This window comes from Sapajus apella, unplaced genomic scaffold (genome assembly GCF_009761245.1).
Source record: "Sapajus apella isolate SASKATOON/1434 unplaced genomic scaffold, GSC_monkey_1.0 scaffold32, whole genome shotgun sequence".
Lineage (NCBI taxonomy): Eukaryota > Metazoa > Chordata > Mammalia > Primates > Cebidae > Sapajus > Sapajus apella.
In genome coordinates this window covers 13,276,505-13,301,720 of record NW_022436972.1, presented here as the reverse complement: position 1 = coordinate 13,301,720, position 25,216 = coordinate 13,276,505, and the positions used below count along the sequence as shown (strand labels likewise).

General features: G+C 39.3%; 1 long non-coding RNA gene across 1 annotated transcript; it reads left to right on the top strand.

The window, feature by feature from the left end:
* The first annotated feature begins 1,189 nt into the window (after positions 1-1,189).
* On the top strand, positions 1,190-23,705 carry LOC116562345. Its single transcript, XR_004273885.1, has 3 exons — positions 1,190-4,413; positions 12,856-12,863; positions 23,695-23,705. It is a non-coding gene; the product is annotated as an uncharacterized LOC116562345 (long non-coding RNA).
* The last annotated feature ends 1,511 nt before the right edge of the window (positions 23,706-25,216 follow it).

Below are 25,216 nucleotides of genomic sequence, written 5' to 3'. Positions count from 1 at the left end.
ATATTTATAGAAGTTCAAATAACATCATGTTATCTCCTTTATTGTTTCACGAATGCAAGGGACAAGTTTCACAATCAAAAGCAAAGGAAAATATGTCTGTTTGAGCAACGGCACACCTTCACATCCTCTTCATCAGTAGGCCTGTATGTGCACAAATCATGCTTAGTTTATTGGGTGTTTCCTTCAACAACATATGAAAATGTTTAAATATTTGAATTATATATTCTGTTTAAAGAGAACGATTAGTGTAAGTGTGTAGAGTGTTGTGATCTGCCTCACACTTAAAGAATAAAAGACCAGAGAAAGCATCGTCTCAGTATGTTCTTCCTTTTTAATAGAAGGTAGGTCCTTAATCACCAGGTTCTGCTCTCTGTCATTAGCATTCAGGGGGTTGAAACAGCATTACTTGGTGATTGAAGCTCATAGAAAATTACAAGGGAGAAATAGTCATGAAAGTCACACATAAGAGCAAGAATTCAAGTCAAGATTATTTTATCCTGGATTGATCAAACTCTATCTTGAGATTTGCTTTGTGTTGACTTTAACCTTCAAATCACACATTCATTAATCATGTCTGAACAAAACCTATATGCTAGAACTGGAAAAGAAGAGAAATAAGTCATCAAAACGTTAATTATGTGCCCAACGTAATTACTGCATAAGTTGAACTACTGCTAAAGTAAAACCTTGTTAAGCAAGATTGCGTATCCTGAATACATGCGGCAGATGTTTTATTCACAAGTTTTCTGAGTAACAGATGGCATTTTGCTTTAAATGTCTTGAGTTTGAGGTAGCTTTGAGACACCTGCTGTAAACATTCCTTACTGGAAGGCAAGATTTGCTGTGCAATAGTCAATTCCCATCCCAATGGTGGAAATCCCCTTTGTATGTTGGGGTCAGCTAGATCCTGTCTCTGCTAGCTTAGAGGGCACAGTCTCCAGTTGAACTATCCCACTGGCTGATCTTGGGAACAAGATCTTGGGATCCCAAGATCAGCCAATGGGATAGTCCAAGTGGAGACTCTGAATTTTGTATGCGATGCCAGGATGGTGGCCAGCAGGAGTCCATTCCTGACACCCAAGACACAGTTGTAGTGTTGGAGGCAGAGGTGGCAGAGATACCTGTGGTTGTGGCAGAAGTGACTGCAGGTGCAGTGTGTCCGCAGAGCCAAACTTTCCCTTTAGTGAGACTTGTCTGTGATTCCAGCTTTGTAAACTTGTGTGGATGTCCTGCTCCAGTCCTTCAATCTGTCTCCCCTGTCTCACTCACAATCCTAAAACTGCCAGATATCTTATGACAGATTCACTTTCTGTTCAGGCTACCCAAGGTTGTTTCCTCCTTCAACCAGAAACCTTGACTGATAATATCCATGTGAAACCTGAATGAGTATCTAACCCCTTCATCTCGCAAAAGAGGAGAGGGGCTCTTAGAAAGGTTGTGACTTTTCCTGGGTTACTCAACAGCAGGTTTTATCAACACCACGAACACCATGACTCATATACCAAAGAGATTATTGAGAATGCATACATAGAACTCAGAAATTAAGAAAAAGATAAATTTTTTGCTTAAGCCTTGAGAATGGATGACATCACCATTTGAGAATGTGCAATGGGACCAAAGGAGAGAGCTGAGAACTGAACCTCAGGGATAATTCACTTTTGAGAGCTGAATTTTTAAAAACAGCGTGCAAACTAAGGCAAACTAGGAAGAGGTTGATAGTATATCCAGAGAAGGAATGGGAATGTAAGGTCATTAAAACCAACGGATAAGAGAGTGATGCAAAAGAGAATAATTGATTAGCAGGTGATGACAGAGTCAACAAACTAAGACTTGAGAAGCAAATTAATTCTGTGATTATGAATTCATTTGTAAATGAAGATATGTTTAAGATGAAAGTCCTTAGAGAGGCACTGGAGCCAAAGCCAGCTTCCAAAGTGTGCAGGGTGAGTTAAGATATGAAGACAGGGAGTGTTGACTTTTGTTTTAGAAAGTGTAGCGCAAGAAGAAAAGAAGAAGTGAGATTGTGTGTTAAGCAATGGAGGACTGACGGAGACTTTTGTGTAGGTGGCTGATTTGAACACCAAAAAGAAGGAGCTAATGAAAAAGGGCATGAGAATAAGGATAAGGACCGAGACTCTGTTTCCTTTGAATATTTGGGTTCACCCCTGCCTTCTCTTCAGTCGGTTGATGGCTGGCTGACTATTGTTCTTTCTTGGTTTCACGTAGTTCTGCTCATAGCCCGTTGTGTGGTTAATCACATTTTCTATATTTGGCTCAGTCGCTTTTTTTTTATTTTGTACTGCGGCACAATAAGGACTAGATGTTATTCATCTAATGGGCACAGACATATTCATCAACAGCAGGCCTGTACTACCCTCAGAAGGCAATTATCTCAGTAAGTCAAGGCAGGGACAGTTAGTTGCCTGGAATACCTGGCTGTTTCATGACCACATATGGCGCTGGAGTGGATTCTGAGGGAGTAACACATTGGTTTCACTGCATCTGTTGCATCTGTTATACAGGAATCTCCCACCGTGAAAACCTAGCAGTCTCCCCTGATGATCCCGGATAATATCACTGGAGGAACTGTGGTATCACTGAGTGTCTGGAAGGAAAGATCTTTTGAGAAATTCACAGATCTCAGAAAAGACATTCTTGCGGCTGCCATCTGCTTGAATGGAGACGAGGCATCCAGTCCTGAGTTACTCTAGGCTAACTGTTGTGGTGGAGGTATTGGGTGGTGGGGGGTACAGGCACTGACACCCCTCTCCCATCTACACTCTGGCTGTATCATGCATATAACAGACTTTGGAGACGGATGAGGTTGAATTCTCAACCAGTCTCCAGGTTATTAGCTCACAGTATTTGTCTCGGAAAGATTCCCCATCTGTTAGCTCTGGGATCTTGGACAAGTTACTTAACCTCTCAGAGGCCGGTCTCCCCATCTATAAATGATTGTGTAGACTTCTGGGGCTCTTGAGGTGATAAAATAAGACATGCAAAGCACTGAACCCAAGGCCTCAATAAATGATGGTGCTTTTGTTCACTCTCTCTGAACTTTGAGATGTATTTTTTTTCCTTAATTAACCATTCCAGAGCATTTGTGTGCATGATGGGTAACAGGAAACAGCAGCCAAGCTAGTGAACCTCGGATTGATTCATAACCTTAGCATTTTTATACTAGAACATGATGCGAGCCTGTTAGTATTAAAAATGAACGTTTTTTTAATAGAAAATAAACATTTTGATATTAGCTCTAATGTATTGGTTAAAAAATGAATCAAACTAACGTAAGACTCATAAGCTTCAAGCCACGTTAGGTTATGATTGTTTAGGCTATGTTATGTTTACACATGACAGTTTTCTCTTGCTTCTAGTGAGATATCAAAAGCATCAATAATCTCCACAATGTATGTATGTGTGTATGCACACACACACACACACACACACACACACACACGTATATCACCAAGAAATAAACTTGTGGGAGCCACATCAATGCAAAGACTGCCTTATATCCTCTAGTGAATCTGTCATGCAAATGTAGTGTGTTTCTGAAATATGCAGAAATAGGTAATATCTGCATATTTAGCAGCTTTAGAAACTTTTATGAGCCAAGCTTCTTTTATTTTCATGTGGTATGTAAAGAACACTTTTAGCAGAATAGAAAAAAAGGATCTTGGACTCATCCTTGACTCCTCTCTTCCTTTTACTCTCAACAACCTGTCCACCAGCAAACCCGTGGGCTCTTCCTTCAAACTATATTCAGGATTCAATAATAAATATCTTCTTAATAGGTCACCTCCATTCACCCTCACCTTTTTACAGCCTGTTCTCCTAACAGCAGCAAAAGTAATACAGTAAAAACGTAAGTCACCTGTCTGTTCAAAAATGTGAAACCACTTCAACTCTGGGTATACACTCAAAAGATTTGAAAGCAGGGACTCAAGCAGATATTTGTATACCAATGATCATAGCATCGTTATAAGCAATAGCCAGAAGATGGAAATGATCCGAGCATCCATGGATGGATGAATAGATAAATAAACTATATATATGTATGTATATATTATATATATGCATATATATAGGAATATTATGCAGCAATAAAAAGTAATCAAATTCTGATATACACTACAACATGGATGAACCTAGAACACATTATGAAATAAGCCAATCACAAAAGTAACAATATTGTTTGATTCCACTTATATCAGGGTACCTGAAATAGACAGAGGCAGAAAGTAGAACAATGGTTGCCAGAGTCTGGGGTACTGGATAATGGAGAGTTGTTGTTTAAAGGATACAGAGTTTCAGTTGGGGAAGACAAAAAAGCTCTGGAGATGGATGGTGGTGATGGTCGTACAACAATGTGAGTGTACTTAATGCCAATGAACTGTACCTTTAAAAATGGTTGGCTAGAAGCAGTGGCTCACTTCTGTAATCCCAGCACTTTGGGAGACCGAGGCAGGCAGATCATGAGGTCAGGAGTTCGAGACCACCCTGGCCCATATGGTGACACCTTGTCTCTACTAAAAATACAAAACTTAGCTGGGTGTGATGGCATGTACCTGCAGTCCCCGCTACTATTCTGGAGACTGAGGCAGAAGAATTGCTTGAATCCAGGAGGCAGAGGTTGCAGTGAGCTGAGATCACACCACTGCACTCCACCCTGGTTGACAGAGCGAGACTCTGTCTCAAAAAAAAAAACAAAAAAAACAACAGTTAAAATGGTAAAGTTTGTGTCATGTCTATGTTACCACACTGTGATGATTAATAATGAGTGTCAACTTGATTGGATTGAAGGATGCAAAGTCTTGTTCCTGGGTGTGTCTGTGAGGGTATGCCGAAGGAAATTAACATTTGAGTCAGTGGGCTGGTGGAGGCAGACCCACCCTCAGTCTGGGTGGGTACCATCTAATCAACTGCCAGCACATCTAGAATAAGGCAGGCAGGAGAAGGTGGAAAGAGCAGATTTTCTGAGTCTTCTGGCCTTCATCTTTCTTCCATGCTGCCCTTGAACATCGGACTCCAAGTTCTTCAGCTTTTGGACTCTTGGGCTTACACCAGTGGTTTGCCAGGGGCTCTTGGGCTTCGGCCACAGACTGAAGGCTACTCTGTCGGCTTCCCTACTTTTGAGGTTTTGGGACTTGGAATGGCTTCCTTGCTCCTCAGCTTACAGATGCCCTATGGTGGGACTTTACCCTGTGATCGTGTGAGTCAATTCTCCTTAAGAAGCTTCCCTTCATATATACATATATGCTATTGGTTCTGTCCTTTTAGAGAACCCTGACTCATACACACACACACATACACACACACACACACACACACACACACACACACACACACACCTACAAAACTGGAATGGCCACCCATCTCAGATTAAAAGCTCAAATTCTGACATGACCCAAAGTTCCTATGTGATTGGATTCCACATTATCCTCTGCTCTAAGTTTTTTTTGTTGTTGTTTTTTGTTGTTGTTGTTTTTGGTTTTGAGACAGAGTTTCACTCTTGTTGCCCAGGCTGGAGTGCAATGACGTGATCTCGGCTCACCGCAACCTCTGCCTCCCAGGTTCAAGCGATTCTCCTGTCTCAGCCTCCTGAGTAGCTTGGATTACAGGCATGCACCACCAGACCCGACTAATTTTGTATTTTTAGTAGAGACAGGGTTTCTCCATGTTGGTTAGGCTGTTCTCAAACTTCTGACCTCAGTGATCCGCTCCCCTCAGCCTCCCAAAATGCTGAGATTACAGGCGGGAGCCACCACGCCAGGCACTTGCTCTAAGTTCTTTTAACGTCACCCTTGTTCACTCCACTCCAGCCATGGCAACTTCTTTGGAATCCTCAAACACCCAGAGCATGCAGCCTCTATAGGTGCTGCTGTTCACTCTACTTGGAATGCTAGGGTGCACGACCCCCAGATACTCACAGGCTCACTTTCTTCCGTATCCCCACCCTTCGGCTCCATGGAATGTGTTAATTCATCACATGTAGTAGAATTTTGATAGAGTGAATATTAAATTTAGGCATCAAATTTTGAAGCAGCAAAAATAGGAGAGCAAATAGATCTGATATGTGATTGCCCTGAAATAACAAAAAGACAAATGGCAAAGTCAAGACATTGGTCTGCCAATAACAGTTACCACTCAGATACATCTTCTCAGGGAAGCTTCCCTGACCACTGTTGACTGTGGTCATTGTTTCCTGACCACTAATGAAAACACATTCCCCCTTCCCTGTTTTATCTTTCTCTAATATAACTTATTAGCACCAGGAAGCCTATGTAACATATATATGTATATTTGTTTCCACCACTCTAAGTTCCATGAGGATAGAATTTTTTTTCTGTTTTGTTCACTCTGCTTCCTCAGTGCTTAGAATAGAACCTGACACCTAGTAGTCGCTCGATAAATATCTAATATGTGCGAACTAATAGCACAAGCTCAAAGACAGGAACATACATTCAAAACATCATTTTAAAATTCAAAGTCTTAGCCCAGGCAACATAGTGAAATCTTATTTCTACAAAAATTAGCTGGGTATGGTGACACACACCTGTAGTCCTAGCTACTCAAGAGGCTGAGGTGGGAGGACAGCTTGAGCCCAGGAGGCAGATGTTGCAGTGAGCTGAGATTGCACCCACTGCACTCCAGCCTGGGCGACAAAGTCACACTCTGTCTTAAATAAATAAATAAATGAAATCCAAAGTTTTTATATTAATTAATTAAATATTTCTCAGAAAATCTTACGAGATAAATCATTGATTAGGAATCTAAGATTTATGTTTTTAGTTTTTCCTGAATAATATTGGATTCTTATTTTTTTATGTCTAATATTTCACGGTTTTTTAAATTTCCAAAATATCTCGTAATCATTCATCCTGAGATTTAATTCAACAAACATTTACCGAGGGCTTTCCACGTACTGGGTCACATGTACCCAATTTGATTTGGCTTTGTTATTGTCACAGCTCTGTAATCATCCAGTAAATGTTTTTGGTTTTTAAAAATATGAACCCTTTCAAATTTGAATAGAAGCAAATTTTTATCAGCTGGGATGATAAATTGGAGATAAAGATTATTTTTCTCCCATAATCATAATTCCTTCTCTTTATGACCCCTCAGTGACACTCAAAACTAGTGGCATTACCAGATCTGGGGCAATCATAGACTCACAAAATCACAGAGATGCATGCACCATGAGGATCCATCTCACTCACTGCCTGCTGCAAGCTGGAAGTGATTTTACACCATTTTGCTAAGTTGGGATATATCTTCTTTGGAGGTTACTCTTTCAGAAATACTTACCTCTACCATAATTATATATAAAAATTAATCTTGTGTTATATGATAATCTTCATTTTATAGATGAAGAAATTAAAGTAAATAATTTAAGTTTCCTACATTATCAAATAAAGTTTCACACAAAACTTAAATAATAAACTTCTGAGGCGCTTTCTGAAGCTTATTGAGTTTTCCTCTTTTTTTTGAGATGGAATCTCATTCCGTCTCTCAAGCTGGAGTGCAGTGGTGCAATCTCGGATCACTGCAACCTCTGCCTCCCAGATTCTCACACCTCAGCCTCCCAAGTAGCTGGGATCACAGGCATGCGCCACCATGCCCAGCTAATTTTTTGTATATTAATAGAGACGTTTCACCACGTTGACCAGGCTGGTCTCGAACACCTGACCTCAAGTGATCCACCTGCCTCGGCCTCCCAAAGTGCTGGGGTTATAGGTGTCAGCCACCACGCCCAGCCTTGAAGCTTACTGATTTTTGTTAGGACAACCTCTTTTCTATGACAAGTAACATTTCCCACAAATCAATGTCTTTGAAGTAAAAGTGTACAACTTTTGACTCTATAAATTACTCCATTTTAAAAGTCTTTCCAAACGGGTTTTAACTTATAAATGGCAACCTATAATTTTCAGGGTTGCAGTTAAAATCCTGTTATAGCTAACTCTATGGGATGTGTCAATTAATTACTTGTAGTAGAATTTTGGTAAAGTGAATATTAAATTCAGCCATTAAATTCCAAAGCAGCAAAAATGGGAGAGAAAATAGAGCTGGTATGTGAGTGCTCTGAAATAAATAAACAGACAAATGACAAAGTCAAGGTGTTGCTCTGTTAATAATAGTTACCACTTACTGATGACAACAATTCTCTCCTTGACCAAAGTTTAGTCAAACCTCTCAAATCCCTTTCTGGACTGGATGTCGGCCTCAGTTCCTGTTCTTGCCAAACATGGAGAGGGCAGTGTTAGCAAGAATCCTGCCAAGTCACTTTAGGGAGAATTTCTTACCTTTGATACCCTTGATTCTGATCAAATTCTTCTCCCCTACTTTTGATATATAAGTCCTTGACCTGCCTTCAGCAAGAATCCTGTTTAGTCAGTTTGGCAAGAATTCTTCCTACCCTTGATGTCTCCTCTTAGTAATATTCCATCCACCGAAGCCCTCACTCTGCTCATTAGCTACAAAGCCCCAGCTGTCTCTGCTGCATCTGGAGTTGAGCTCAGTTTCTCTCCTCTGTTGCAATAGTCTCGACAGCTATTGCAAAGGTCCTGAACAAAGTCTTCCAATCTTCCTTACCATTTTAACAAGTGTCAGACTAACTTTTTCTTTAACACTGAGTATATTTCCATTTATTTATTCTTTCTGTATTCTCTTTCAAGGTCCTGCAATTTATTTACTAATTGATGAGAAATTCACACTTTGGGGTCATTTGAATAAATAATAAGGGAATTAAACTGTTTGGATTTATGCATTGTTTTGAAGTTAGTGATGAGAACAAACAAGGAAGAGAAGGAAAAATGGTAACTTTCAGTTTATCACCTTGAAAATTGATTAAAATATCCTGTTTTGCCACCTGGTTCCCAGATATCTCTAAACATATTTGTAATAGTTTTGGTAAATTGAGACACTGTCTTCAGAGGCTGCTGCTCACAATTTAACAAGGTTCTAAGTTGAGAGGGACAAATAGTCTTTACTTGGACATTTGAATGTTGGAAGTGAGCCAGCTCACTCTCCAGGGAGTGTTCTTCCGCAATTCTATAGCTAGTGTGGGAAAGGATCACGTAAAAAGGAGAATAACCTGGGCTGAGAACTAATCTCTCCAAACCTTATTGAATGGCATCTTATTTCATTTTATGAAATGGAGATACTTGTTAAGTTTTTGCATAAGGTTTTCTGAAACAATGCAATTCATTTTTGTTATAGTGCATTTTTATTACATATTATTATGTTTTTGTTACAATTTCCAATTAAACTGCAAGGCCACTTATACCTATTTTATGATAAATAACTTATGTGGTCTTGCAAACGAATTTTTAAAAACTCACTAACCCACAGAGACACTCCCAATCTTATCCCATCAAAAGCAATTTTGTTGACTTTTTAACCTACAAGGTTGCATTCATGATTCAAAGCCTTAATAGGCTAGCATCACAACCAGAAAGAATAATCACAGCAGTTGTTAATTAAATCTAAGACAGTGATAAGGAGAAACATGGTCACATTAATCATGTATTAAGAGATTAAAAATAACTCCCCCAAATAGGCTGCTGAAATTCACAACACGGAATATGATGTTGAGCATTTTAAAGCTCTCACTGCCCAGTACTCAACAAACAAAGGCGCTGAAACTCAGCTGAATGGGAGAAAAATTCTCTTATCTTGCGTGGAATGATAATGAGAAACTTGATCTGTTATGCTGCCAACTCCAAGGTTGTTGTAAGTCAGTTATTTCATGGGGTCTTGCCAATAGTATGTTTATATTTCAGTGCAAATCAAGCTATGTCAAGGTTACAATGTTTAGTTGAAGAGAACATTTCAAACACCAAAGAACTAAATATTTTTAACCACAGGATCAAAAGGAGGTGGCTTTTGCTCCTTATTGTGTACAAATCAGGACCTGAAACATTTGGGGCAGGAGAACCTGACAGGGAGAAAAATTCCTCTCTAAAAGACAACACTGTTCTCCACGCCAAATGTAAAGTTGGAGCATTTCAGAATCAGAAAGAACCCCAGAGTGACCTGATTCAGCCCTCTTATGTTCCAAAAGAGAAAACAACAGCTAGAGAGAATAAGTTGGGCTGGAATCCCGGTCTCCTGACTTACTACTGTTTCTTTCTGCCAGAAAGATGCCTTCCCTTGTGTTGGGGCTGGGTGGGGGCGGTGCAGGATTCCCTTCCTCAGGTGGAACACAAGGCTAGCCCAATGTCATACCATGTACAAATCATGTGCAAATGGTGTAGACCACCTCTGTCTATGTGGGGTGTCATCCCTGTGTGGTGCCACAAATCCCACAGCCTGCTAAGGAATAACAGCTGAATAAAGCCTACTTCTTTTGTTTCTGCGTCAATTCATTAATAACTCAAGTACTTACTGTTTCTATATTTAATTGTTTATCTTTTTACTACCATTCCAACTAAAGATTTGATTGCAAAAATTAGTGTATACAGGCCAGACACGGTGGCTCCTGCCTGTAATCCAAGCACTTTTGGAGGCTGAGGTAGGTAGATCACTAGAGCCCAGAAGTTTGAGACCAGCCTGGGCAATATGGTGAGATCCCATCTTTATATTGGGGGGAAAGTATATACAGAGCCCATATTTAAGCAATAAGCTTTTTCTTTTACTGTATTAGCTCTTTATCAGTCTACTGAAGTTTCCAGAAGGATTAGAAAGTGTCTTCTCACAACAATATTTTCACAACTACACAAGGTATGGAAATCTCTCCCAAGGCTATGCCTACAGTTAGTTCAGCTGAAGTAAATGCTGGATATAATATGCACCTATGCAACAACCTTGCATGACCTGCACATGTACCCTAGAACCTAAAATAAAATAATATTAGGCCGGGCGTGGTGGCTCACACCTGTAATCCAAGCACTTTGGAGGCCAAGGCGGGCAGATCACTTGAGGTTGGGAGTTCAAGACCAGCCTGACCAACATGGTGAACCCCCGTCTTAAAAATAAATAAATAAAATAAAATAATATTTAAAAAAAGGAAGTTACAAAAACCGTGGAACCAGTTATTTAGATTTAAGATAACTAAAATATTTATTTCAAATATCATTTGAAACTTTCTTCACCAACACTGCCATTTTCTGTCACAATTTCTCAATACCCAAATCATTAATTTTTCTCCTCCAATCTAGGCTCAGAAGTAAGCTTCTACATAGGCTGATACTGGTAAAAAGTAAACACAACACTTTTTATAAGTGAATTTTAAAATCTTGTAGACATTGACTGATGAAATTCATCCCAGCTCCCCCATTCACTCAGTGTCGAAGGAGATATCAAAAAACAGCTTTCTTCTTCCCTTCCCTCTTTTTCCTTCTTTCCTTTCGTTCCTTGGAAAATAAGTCTCAGTTACCTACTATCAAGTAGGCACTCTATTAGTGGCTGTGGAACCAAAATAATTAGTGGTTTCTGTCCTCAAGAGGAGGAAAACATGTTAAAGATGAACTCTTTTTTTTTTTTTTTAAGTATTCTTTTAGCATTTTTGTTGGTGCAATGAGGAGGGCAACAAATCACATACCAAAAAAGATATTTGAGTCAAAGAATCCCCATCCTTAGGTGTTGATATTTTAATCTATAATTTTCCAAATGTAAGAATTTTCTTTTTTTTTTTTTTTTTTTTTTTGAGACGGAGTTTCACGCATATTACCCAGGCTGGAGTGCAATGGCGCGATCTCGGCTCACCGCAACCTCCGCCTCCTGGGTTCAGGCAATTCTCCTGCCTCAGCCTCCTGAGTAGCTGGGATTACAGGCACACACCACCATGCCCAGCTGATGTTTTGTATTTTTAGTAGAGACGGGGTTTCACCATGTTGACCAGGATGGTCTCGATCTCTTGACCTCGTGATCCACCCGCCTCGGCCTCCCAAAGTGCTGGGATTACAGGCTTGAGCCACCGCGCCCGGCCAAATGTAAGAATTTTCTTAAGCCATGTGATCAATTTCTTTTTTTCTTGGAGCCTGAGTATCAGTCTCCATTCATTCTGGAGTCAGGCCACGAATACTGGTAGACAAAAATTTTAGGAAACCTAACCAGTGAATGGGTTCTTGTAACAATCCAAAAAGCTGATAATACCAAAGGCTCCATCCTGGATTTAAACTGCAAGTGTAGAGACTCTAAAGCCACAAAGAAAGCAGAAAAAATACAAGAAAAATTACCTAAGAAATCCTCTGAAAGAAGCCCTTGCTTAGCTGTGAACTACCTGTCACTCTGCCAAAGCACTGCACTAATTAAATATCCTGCTTGAGAAATATCCTAGGGAAAACCAAGCCTAATTCAATTGATCATCTTACTCCACGTATTAGTTTCCTAATGCTGCTGTAACAAATTACTACAAACTTAGCAGCTTAAAACAATACAAAGGTATTCCCTCTCCATTCAGAAGGTCAGAAGCCTGAAATCAGATTCACTAGGCTGAAGTCAAGTTGTTCTCAGAGCTGGCTCCTTCTGGAGGATCTAGGAGGCAGTCCACTCCTTTACGTTTTCTAGCTTGTGGCGTCAGTGCATTTTTCCCGGTTCCTGATGTGTTCCTCAGATCACTCCAATTTCTGTGGTTGCCACATCTCCTACTTCCTTTTTTGACTTTCTTGCCTCATTCTTACAAGGACCACTGTAATTACACTGGGCCCCCTGGACCTTCCCATCTCAAAAGCCTTAACTTAATTACATAAGCAAAGTCTTTTTTGCCATATAAGATAATATGCACAGGCTTTGAGGATTAAAACGTAGATATTTTTGTGGGGCCATTATTCAACCTACCACGTTCAGCCAGAAGTCAGCTTGACTAAGGGGAAACTCCTAATTCCCTCATCAATGTGGGTCAGAAACAAGGCTGAAATGTGGACGTTAAGATGACCTATTGCTCATCCTTCTGGACTGTTTCTTTTTATGTTCAGTGTGGGAGTTTTTGTTACTGGCTAGACAGAGACCCAGATTCTGGTTATGTTTTTACCATTGCTTGCTAAGTCATGGTCTCATCGCTAATGCAATTTGTTTTACACTCTAACCCCAATATTGCTTTTGGCACTTGGTCCTGACCAATTCCCTCCCACTCATGGTATTTGTAATTGACTCCCAGTGGTACTGACATCCAACTTGAGAGATTTCCCCTGTTTTCTCCCCTCTCCTGTTTTTAAACTTTCTAGGATTTTCACAAAATGTTGTGTTTTTGAGCCAAATGCAAATTTAATGGTTGTACATTATCTTCTTGAAAATTTTAATGAATCTAAGATGACATCTAATTTTGATCTCCATCAGGTGATTTCTATAAAATAGAGAGTCCTCAGTTTATAATCTACACAAATTTCAGTCAATACAGTAATTTTTCAACATTTTAAAACACGCTTATGGGGAAGAGAGAATTAAAATCATACTTTAAGACACCATAAGGTTATACTATTTCACTCCTACTGCCACTTATATAGAGACAGAATTGAACAATGTAGTATCTTGTGCTATTTATGTTTGTTAGTATTCTCTTCCCAATTAGATTAGTTGTTCTTAATAGAAAAAAAAAAAAAAAACCCTTTGCTTCTTTTATATGTTCAATGATAAATAGTATTGAATTGGCCACACAATTAGCAATCAAATATTTTTGGCTGACTGACTAGTCTTTTCTTATAAATCACATATGGTTATATGATTTTATTCCTTTCTAGATATTTGGAAACATTTCTATTTAAACAAATTATGTATATGAAAACTTGGTTTGCAAAAAGAAAAATTACAGTATGACGATTTACTTTTAATTAGGATATAAATTCCTATCAATGAGAAACATCTACTGGGGGGAGGGATATTTATATATATTTGTACAGGCTATATATTGATTGAGAAGATAGGATATGGTTGTCCCCTGATTTATTGCTCTGCTTTTAGTCTTCAGTTTTCTAGCAATTTTTAAAATGTGTGCTGCTTTATAATTCCATTACTCTATTCTTTTTAGAGAGAGAAAAACAGAGTATTGCTCTGTCACCCAGGGCAGTGGCACAATCATAGCTCACTGCAGCCTCGAACTCCTGGGCTCAAGTGATGCTCTCACTTCAGCTCAGAAGAGCACTGGGATTACAGGTGTGAACCACCCACCATATTTGGTTAATTACTTATTCTTAATACCCCACCTTTGATTCTGGTTTACATATCATGATAGTTTTGATAGTTAAAAAACATTCAGTTTATTTTGCTTTGGTTTTTTACTTTTTACTAAAGTGTAGCACATCCAAGAAAGCATGGGTCACAGTATCCAGTCCAAGGTATCTTCATAAAGTAATTTAGTGCTGGGGTTAGGATTAGGGTTCTCTTATAACCCTACAAGGGTGTGGAAACAGAACACTGTCACTGTCTCAGAAGCCCAGATTCCTCCTCCCCAAGCTAACCGCCCCTCAACTTCTAATACCATACATACATTTTGCTTGCTTCGGAACTCATTTTATTTTAAAATTTGCTTGTTTTCTCATGTCCAATTGTAAAAAGGTTCAGATTCTGCTCTCCTGAACCCTCAAAAAAGAAGAGATTCCAGGGGATCCTGGGGTTATCTTTTCTTTCTTCTTTTTAATAGAGAAATTTAGTGATGCAGGTAATTATCTCAATAATGTTATCTTCGCCATTAAATCCATCTTTCTTCTTACTTACTAAATGGACCTCCTGTTTCTTTTCTCTCCATTCCTTTTACAAAAGCCTTGGAAGTCCCCCTAATCCTTACACCTATACATTCCTTCCAGGGACTGCTGTCCTTTCCTGTCCCTTGCAGTTATCAGGGGTCCTCTGGTCAGAGCCCACCTTCTTTCTCACTCTCAGAGGGAGATGCATTTTATATCTTTCAAGGTGAACTCTTTTATTTTCCTTTGTGAGTTCTCAATGCAATTGCACTTTTCTTGTCTTAAAAGAAAAAAAAACCCATGTGTATTAATTATAGAGTGTGGTTCAAATTTCTAAAGATTCCTGGGGACACTTACAAGCATTTAATAATTATCATTTCACTTGTCTGGGTTATTTTATTCTTAGAATATTAAACCTAGGAATTGTGCCTTATACTGCTTTGGGCTATACATTCATCAGTTTTTACCATGCCAAATTCAAATGGCCACTGGTGTCTTCTTTTCTGTGACTCTCACCCTCATTCGCTTCCCTCTCCTGTGTTCGGGAGCAGATTGAGGCTCTGGTTGGGGCTCTGTCCTCTGCTTCTGATAGCAAGCTTCTCTCTCTGACTAATGAACCATTTGGATGATGGATATATTGTGTGTTTGTTTTCCAGAAGATGCCTCGAATAATTCTTTCCCAGGAAATATTTTGAGCACTCTAAAGAATTTGAAGAATTGAAAATGCTAAGTACATCTCACATTCTTGATACACTTCAACTGTAGGGACACAGAATATTATAGATGATAAAGCTCTTGACTGGAAGACAGGAAACATGTGTTCTTATCTTGGGCAGCCAGCTGACCAGCTATAGGATTTGAGGCAGGCCATCTCTGTAGGGGTTGTGTCCCTGTCACAGATGAAGAAAATGGGGAGAAGGAGCAGCTGGCTCCCCTGGTTTGAAATCCCTGTCCCCGGAGCTGCCATTCTGCTGTGGCTTTTCTTCAAGAGGGATTGTCCATGGATGTGGGGAGGAAAAGCACCTTGTACCTCTAGAGACACAGAAGAATCTATAAGGGTGCATGTTTTTATGACCCAAACTATAAGAAGTGAAATTACTGAAAATTATCTCGGGCTGTAGAGATGCATAGAAGCTTCACTGAAAAAGTTTCGTGTGAGAAAATCCGTTTTAAAATGTTGAAAATACTGAAAAGGAATACCTTTAGGATCTGTGATTTCTGATATTTATGAGGATCTTTAGGTTCCTTTCATTTCTTGAATTTTTGGTCCATCAGTCATTCTCTTTTCCTGTGCCCTGCCCTCTGCGGAGTTCATTATAAATTATACAATCCCCACCGAGGGTTTCTAGGCCTTTTACTCCTCCAGATTTCCTAATGAAAATAAATAATTCTTTCTACTCAATAAGAAACATAATCAAAAACCAAAGGACCAGTCCTCTGAGCAGGAAGCTCGCCCAGCCCCACCCTCCCGTCCGTGTTCCCTGCCGCTCAGCACTACCAGGACTGGGATGCTAGAAAGACCAGTGATCTGAGTCTTTTTGGTCCTGTGTTTCCCACTGTTGACAAGATTCAGTTCACACTACCCCACAGTATTTTAAGCTGAGAGAATTTTAGAAAACTGCAAAAGCAGGAAGGTCACTCTGCTCTTCTCCTCACCTTTCTCACCTGCAGCAGGTCATAAACCCAGAAAGTATTTTCTGACCATCCCCTGATGCAGGGCGTGAGACCCTCATTCATCCTGTGCCCTCCCTGTACCCAGAGAAAAGGATTATCCTTGTCTCTGAAGACACAGGGTCACAGAAGAGAATCTAAACAAATGAGCCTTGCTAAGGTCCCCCAGTTCATCATTATTAGATCCAAGCATATTCTTCCACAACTGGTCTACTCCTCATCAAACTTAGCATAAAAATATATAAGTTCACTATTTCTCTTTGCCTCTATTTCTTTATGAAGTCTCTCGTGCCACAGAAAACTTATACTAAATACATTTATACACTTTTCTCTTGTTAATCTGCCTTTTCTTATAGAGGCCTCAGCCACAAACCTAGCTTTGGTGAGAAAATGGTGCTTTTCCTCTCCTAAACTAACTATGCAGATGACAGGAGTGCTCTTTCACCTCCTGGGGCTCAATCCAGAAATCAGAAATCACCATTTTTCTTCCTGTACTCTTAGAATTGGCCTAGAATCAGCTCTGGGGAGGGCTCCCTTATTGCAAGGAGCCCAAAAGACTCTGAGGGTGATCAGTCTGCCAAAAGAGCCTTCTAACTGGAGCTCTGTTTTTCACGGGAGTTGATTTGGGCTGGGGTGAGGGGCAGGAGCCCTCAGAGAAAATCCTTCAAGAAAAGCCACAGCAGAATGGCAGCTCCCGGGACAGGGATTTCAAACCAGGGGAGCCAGCTGCTCCTTCTCCCCATTCTTATTTCAGACCTCCAAAGACACCAAGAGGAAGACTGGGGTGACAGAGTTCCTTAGCAGTTGTTTGGTGATAGTGGCACCTAGGAAACAAGCTATGAGATATGCCACCAAAGCCAGAGGGATGACCAGGGTGAGAGGAATGCAGGAGCAGGAAGGACTCCTGTGAGAACGTCTGGAGAGGACCATGAACTCAACCTTTTAAAATTCTATTTTAGAGTAAATTAAATGACACCATATCATTTATCTGTCTTTGCCCCTTGGCCTCAGGAGAAGCTGGTCTCAGAATGAAACTCCAAAGAGTGGATCTCAGTAGGCAGCCTCCCAGTGACGTTTTCCTCTCCTAGGATGATGTATTGGAAAGAAGCTCTGTGGATCTCTGCATCCCAGAATGCAAGGTAGAGCCCCTCCCCTCGGAAGAAGGACTCTGGTAGGAGTGAAGAGGTGAGGTGAAAATCAGTTCCAGTGGGTAGAAGACCTTTCTCTGCACCTGAAGACCTACAGTGTCGTGGGACAGGGGAACAGATCATTACAGCTGTAAAGGATTAACTAGCATAAATAGTGAGGCATTGGAGTGCAGTGAGCCCCAAAAAGGTTGAGTTTTCTTATGTTTGTGTGCGTGCTTGCACGCGCGCGCGCACACACACACACACACACACACACACACACACACACACGGGGAAAAGATACCTGAGAAATGAACACTATTTTCCTAATGACTGCCAAGAACTCACTGTGGACTCCTTCCACCAAATGGCCGGATAAGCAATGAGGCCCTTCCTAGCTAGGACTTGGAAGCATTTTGGTCAAAGGAATGGAAGGGCTGAGCCTGTTTTGCTGACTCCCACAGGAAGTGGTGGGCTGAGAGCACAGCTACAGGCTTTCCTGTGCAGGGTAAATTGGCCCAATGTGCGCAAAACATGCTTATCTGATAAAGAACTGGAAGTGTGAGTGTGTGCCGAAACGCTGGAAATAATATTGAGTCTCTGCTTCGCTCTTCCCTCATTTTTCTCTCTCTGTTGCCTCTTCATCTTTGGCAGTCATACTGGGCTCTGGGTTCTTTTCTATCTTCTCATATGGTTTTGATTAGAAAAGACAAATATAACAGAGAACAGAGCTGATCTGAGTTCTTCCCTCTTCTTTTGGATAAATGTGCTTGTTAGTCTTCTATGTTTATATCAGAAATAATACACATACACAAACATATATATATATATATATATAAACTTAAAAGCATTGCTTTTTAAACTATTCCTTTTTAAAAGATGTCAAGAAAAAAAGTATTAATATAAAACCAACTACACTTTGCTAAAAACTATTCCTTTTCTAGGAGGAATAAACAAAATCTGTGATCAGAAATTTGATTTCCAGTCCTGGTTTAGCATCTAACTAGCTGTGTGTCTTTAGACAAATTTCTTGAAGCTTCTGGTGTTAATTTTCCCTTTCTAAAGATGACAAATTTGGATTACATAAACTCCCAAGTATCTCCCAGCAGATGTTATGATTATCTTTGTAAGGTACGTTGGTACCACATTTATGATTAAAGCTAAAATGGATCTCTACATGCATAGGAAAACGAAGGTGAAAATAGCAAAACAAAACAGGCATTTGTATTTATTTCTCTAATAAAATTTTTTAAATGGCCAAAAAGTAAAGTGTTTTCCAGTTTATTGGCACCATTTTGCTAGGCATATAGGCACAGCAGGACCACAGACTTCAGAGCCATGTACAATATCTGACACGTATTAAATGTTTGCTGGAGAGTGGACTACTCTAGCCACAGATAGGGTAGCATAGCCTAGTGACAAGAGCACAGAATTTATAATAGTAAGACTCAAGTCTCAGCCTCTCTACTTACAGCTCTGCAGTTTAGAACTAGCCTTTCTGAGCCTCAGTTTCCTCAACTGCAAAATGGGAATAATACCTGCACTTCAAATCTTGGGGTAAAATCAAATGGCAAAATATGTATGAAAATGCTTCACAAAATGTTGAGTACTTGCAAATGTTCAATTTGTTCTGTTGCCATCCTAAAGATACATGTCTGTTTTCTTCAACTCAGTATTCATTGGGGACCTTTGCACACTGTGATGAACCAATAATTTTACCCCAAATTATAGCTGACACATTTGACTTTAAACTGCAGGAAGTATACCTGGCCACTAAGATGAATGAACATACCTATATAATTCTTTAAAATTACCCAGTAAATCCATCTCACCAGATGAGTTGAGAAGTCTTTGCTTTCTAAATTCTATAGTCTCTAGTAGGGTGCCAAAAGGCTTTGCATCCTAAACACGACAAACTCAAGGCAGAAGCCTGAAAGAGTTCGCCTCTTTTAACATCCTAAAGTAGATTTTATGTGTGGGAGAAATTTAAAAAACTTTTTATTTGGAAATAATTTCAAACTTACAGACAGCTTACTTAAAAATAAAATGTATAAACACAATTGTAACCCTCTACCCAGATTTACCTAACATTTACCCACATGCTTTATCATTTGCTGATCTCTCTATCTATCTATCATTTAATTTCTTTTCTGAGCCATTTGAAGTAAGTTACGTATGTCATGGTCTTTTATCCTTAAATATTTCAAGGTTTATTTCCTAAGAATAGGAATATTTTTATATGTTACTATAATACAGTTATCAACTTCTGTAAATTTAAATTGATGCATCTTAAGAAATCTTTTACAGGAACTGTGGTTTTCATGAAAGATGGTGGGATAGCTGGGTGTTAGAATTCTGTTTCCTTTCTTGTCCTGGCTCTCCCACTCAAAAGTATTAAACATTGAACATTCAAGCCTTAGAATATACATCAAGGAAGTTCGCCTCTGCAACCTATAATATAAAGCGACTTCTGGCTTTGAGCATTAATTGCTCTGAGACATGGCTGCACTTCTGTTCCTAGGCAAGTCTCCAGTTCCAGGAAACTTGGGGCAATACTTAATGGATCTGGAGTTTGGAGACAGTGACCGGGAGATTCATATAACCTCACCGTTGGCCCTACATTGCATCATGTGGGCCCCTCTTCAAAGACATTTATGGGCATAGTGAACTCATCTTGTTCACCATTATCTGCTACTAAGACATTCCACCCCAGGGCTCAGTGTGCTGTTATCATCAAAAACACTGTAGTCTCAAAATACAAGACACTTTTTGTAAGATCAGTGTGTATGCATGCAATCTAGTGGAGCAGGGGGAAGAACATTTGGAAGCAAGTAGCAAAAGATTTCAAGTTACGTATCCTGCGTTTCACTCCAACTGAGTGGCTCTTACTTTTATTTTACCATTTATTGAATATAAGCACATTGCTGGTAAAAGTATCCTAAACTTGCAATGGAAAAGTGACTGCTTACAGAGTCACCTGCAAATCTACATTACACAATGTGAAAGTGGGTTTATTATTGGAAAGTGGAGGGGAAGTGTCTTCACCTAAAGGATGTGAGCTCACAACTGTTCAATCTTCTGTTGCCCTGCATGTACCAATGCGCATCACCCCTGGTCAGCCTGGCAGTCAGACCTCTCAAAGAGAACGGAGTGTGAGTGCCCCTGACATGGGGGCAGTGCCCTGTCATCGATCCGGTAAATAAAAGGTTGTGAATGAGGGCAACTGCTTTGGCTTATAAAAATAAAAATTAAAAGGGCAGAGGAATTGAGCAAGGACCAAAAATTCCAACTTACAATGAAAACATCTTTTGAAATTTGTGATATTCATTTTTATATTTTGGGATCAGCTTTTACCCATTGTTCTCTACTGCTTACCCCAAAAATGACTGTCAATATGATTATTCATCCCCCATGAGTCTGTGTGTCACCAGTACAGCAAGGGGTGTCTCTGCTATTTTTAGACACAAAGATTATCCAAGCAAAAGGGCACATTTCACTTCCATTCTGCTGAGGGCAGGCTACACCCTGGCACGGTTTTTCTCCTAACCACACAAAGGCTTGTTTTGAGAGGGGAGCAAGCAGTGGGATGAGGGAGGTTTCAGAGAATAAGGAAGAAAGCTATTTCTAGATTTGAACTTGAACAAAGTTAATGCTGATAGCAAGTTAAATGACCTGCAAAATTCAAAAGTGCCGACAAGGCATTGCAATCCATGCCCAGTATTCCCTGCAGGCAAAGACTGTGTCTCCCATGACCCACAAGGGTGAGATTGATTTGGAAAAACCCCAGAGGGCAGAATTGATCTTTGAGGATTAGCGAGTCTTTTGTTTAAGGGTTTAGTCAATATTTCAGTAAGGAAGTGGATGGTATCACAGGCTCTGATTAGCATGAGTGGGATGTTTCCTCCCTGTGTTGCTCCTGATCAGGGATACCTGACCTCCAGGTAGACCATGACTGCTAACTTGCTGTCCCCACTCCTGCCCCCACTCCCCAGGTTTTCTTAAAAACCAAAACTACCCCCGCCTGGAAAGGCAGGGCTATAAAGAGGCCATCTATGCCTTTGCCTGAGACCTCCCTGCACTCTCTACCTCCAGAGATGAAAGGCTGAAATGGTGCCCACACCCTCTGGCACACAATTCACAAGTCTGTCATTTTGACTGCAAGGTAGGACATCTTCTGGCAAACTTCATAAGCAGATTCTCTCAGAGATAGGAAATGCTTGCTTAATGCAACTCTATTTCCCGTGGTTAAAGCATTGAGATAGCAGTAGTCACCTGACCTGGTGTGAAGTACGAATAGAAATTTTGTTTCCTTTTTTCAATCTTTTCTCTTTTAAACTTCCATTTTTTAGGGGGCATGGGGAAGTTAGGCTTATTTATTTATTTATTTTGAGACCAAGTCTTGCTCTGTCATCCAGCCTGGTGTGCAGTAGTGCAATCTTGGCTCACTGCAACCTCTGCCTCCCGGGTTCAAGCGATTCTTCTGCCTCAGCCTCCCGAGTAGCTGGGACTACAGGCACGTGCCACCATGCCCAGCTAACTTTTTTTATTTTTAGTAGAGACAGGTTTCACCATGTTGGCCAGGATGGTCTTGATCTCTTGACCTCATGATCCACCCACCTTGGCCTCCCAAAGTGCTGGGATTACAGGCATGAGCCACCGTGCCCAGCTGGGAGGTTAGGCTTTATCTTCAATAGGCCAGGTTCATATAAAACAACTTGGGTTTGAATTGTGAAGCTGGAATCACATTAAATCAGATTTACATTGTGGCCAGCACTTGCTTACCATTAAGTGCTCCTCCCGTCACTGGCAGGTCTATGAACCCTATGCATATGGCCAGTGATGGAGAGAGGCTGTTGCAAAGCTCTGCAAGAGCAGAGGGCAATAAATGGAACCTAAACCAAAGTGTGGAGTTACTTTTGTAGACAATGCCAGTAAAAGCCAGTTCACATGCCAGGTACTCCTTACCAAAAATCCCAAGTCTCTGCAGCTGATAGAAACGCAGGCTTTCAGATGGAACCAATGCCCCTTCACCTCAGGCTGCATCACAAAAATTGGATCTTTGTCTGCTCTTCCACTTCCTAGCTTGAAAAGGTCACCTATAAAGTGGGAACACCTGGGCCAACAGGTAAACCACCTCCCCAGCTGTTGTGCTAAGGCACAGTAATAGATTTGAGAGTGGTTTTAAAAGTTTACCATGTACAAATTCAGAAGTCTGCAGAAGCACATTTTTGAGTTTCACTACAAAAAGGATATAACCTCAAAAGATCTCTTTTATTCTAATAGTCCAAGTAAACAAATGCCACAGGCATTTGTGTGACTTAGCAGGTCTGCATTTCATCAGTTTGTCAGGAAGCTAAACAGTGTACCTATTAAAAACCCATAAAAAAATTGGACACTATAATTCTGATTTTTATTTATAACTTAATTCCAGTGAGCTGGCACCAACATTTTAGAGAGATTTTTTTTTTTTTCAAAACAGAGTATGACTCTGAGTCAAAACCAAATTGATTCCAGCTTTCTCAGTTTATTCATTTCCTTTTGATTTTCCACAGCTTTTACTGGCCCTGCTGTTGCTGCTCCATTATTATGCTGCTGATTCCCTACGCACCCTCTTTCCCCAAAGAGATTGTAAAAAGTGAAGGGACAACATCCAGCACTTCAAAGTCAATACTGCAGTGGGATCGACGGGACCTACGTTTCAGCAAAATAAGTTAATATATAATGAAAATAATAGTACTCTATTACCAGTGGGGAGGGGGATGGGGATAAAGATACAAAAGGCTGTTTTATGAAGTCAGCTTTCATATAATTTCTCAATTTTATGAAAATTGACTTTCTCCGATTAAGGACCTTCCTTTTTGACTCTCTTTGGATGCCAGAGCAAAAGACACTACATAAGAGAAACAGCCTAGGCTTTGTAATCTCAAACCTGAAATATATGTACCGACTACCCCTTACTTATATGTATGATTTTGATAAATTACTTCAATACTCTTAACATCAGTTTTTTTATATGTAAGAAGAAGACATTAGTTTAACATATGTTTTAGGGTATTGCCCTAAAATGTATAATAGAATTCAAAAGATTCTACATTAAACACCTATTGTGGTGCTTGGCACATAGTACCTCCCAAATAAAGAGAAGTCACAATTGTTATTTTGTCAAAAGCTTTTTTGCAGCAGTTGAAATGATTGTTTTGTTTTGTTTTCCTTCATTCTGTTAATGTGGTACATTTCATTGATTTTCATTTGTCAAACCATCTCTGCATTCTGAGGGTAAATCCCACTTGGTCATGATATATAAACCTTTTAATAACCAAAGTTGGAGGCCAGTACTTTGTGGAGAATTTTTGTATCAATATTCATAAAGGATATTTATCTGTTGTGGTTTTTTTGTTTGTTGTAGTATCTGCTGGTTTTGCTGTCAGGATACTGCTGGCTTCATAAAATGAACTGGGAAATGTTCCCTCCTCTGCAATTTTTTGGAAACATTGAGGATTGTTGTTAATTCTTTAAATGTTTGAAATTAACCAGTGAAGCCATCTGGCCCAGGACTGTTCTTTATTGGAAGGTTTTTGATTACTGATTTAATCTACTTACTAGCTGTAAGTTTATTCATATTTCTAGTTCTTCATGATTTAATTTTAGTAGCTGTGTATTTATAGAAATTTGTGTATTTTATTTAGGTTAGACAATTTGTTGGCAATGTTTATAGCATTGTCTTAATTTTTTTATTTCTACAAAATCAATAGTAATATCTCACTTTGCTTTCTGATTTTTGCACCTTTTTTTTTTTTTTTCATTATTATTCAGTCTGGCTACAGGTTTGTCAATTTTGTTAATCCTTAGTCAGTCTGGTTACAGTTTTATCAATTTTGTTCATTTTTTCAAAGAACCAACTTTTAGTTTCACTAGCTTTTCTCTATTGGTTTTCTATTCCCTATTTTATTTATCTCTCCACTAATCTACTCTTTCCTTCATTCTTCAAACTTCAGGTTTAGGTTTTTGGTTTTTTTTTTTCTAGTTCCTTAAGAGGAACTTCAGGGGGTTTTTGTTTATTTTGTTTTTTTGAGATCTTTCTTCTTCTTTAATATAAACATTTGTAGTTAGAAATTTCCCTCTTAATACTGCTTTTGCTGCATCCCATTACTCTAGGTAATTTCTAATTTCTCTTGTGATTTCTTCTTTGATCCATTGATTATTTAAGACTATTTCATTTCTAAATATTTGTGGATTTTTCAGGTATTCTGTTAATGAGTATTAGCTTTATTCTACTGTAATCAGAAAAGTACTTTATATAATTTCAATCTTTTGAAATTTATTAAGACTTGTTTGTGGCCTACTATATTGTCTATTCTGGATAATGTTTCATGTACAATTGAGAAAAATGTATTCCACCGTTGTTAGGTGGAGTGTTATCTACATGTCTGTCAGGTGTATTTGGTCTATAATGTTCTTCAAGTCCATCATTTTCTTATTGATATTCTCTCTTGTTGTTCTATCCATTATTGAAATTGGAGCATTGAAGTCTGTTAGTATTATCTCAAAGCTATCTGTTTCTCTCTCTCATTTTATCAATGTTTCCTTGAAATATTTTGGTGCATATACATTTATAATTATTAAGTATTATATCTTCTTCATAAATTGATCCTTTAATCAATATATAGTATCCTTCTTTGTCTTTGTAACAGCTTTTTAGTCTATTTTGTCTGGTATTATTACCTCAGTTCTCTTTTGGTTGCTTACTTTTATCTATAATATCTTTTTATATCCTTTTACTTTCAATCTAATTCTATC